Raw genomic sequence first — 252 nt, 5'->3', positions numbered from 1 at the left:
ATATAACGAAAAATAAATAAAACTATTCTATTTTAAACATGTTAAGAATATATTAAGACTTAGTTCTTGAAATTATAACGGTGGTAATTGTGTGAAACCCTACTGCTACTCTAGTAATTTAAAATTGTACCTTATGTCAAGTTACAATAATGATAAAAAAATGTAGCACTGATGATGACATTGACTACATGAGATATATATATATATATATATATATATATATATATATATATATATATATATATATATATA

Source organism: Sinocyclocheilus grahami, unplaced genomic scaffold (assembly GCF_001515645.1).
Source record: "Sinocyclocheilus grahami isolate Dianchi unplaced genomic scaffold, SAMN03320097.WGS_v1.1 scaffold48.1, whole genome shotgun sequence".
NCBI classification, from domain to species: domain Eukaryota; kingdom Metazoa; phylum Chordata; class Actinopteri; order Cypriniformes; family Cyprinidae; genus Sinocyclocheilus; species Sinocyclocheilus grahami.
Note: the sequence above shows the minus strand (reverse complement) of the source record.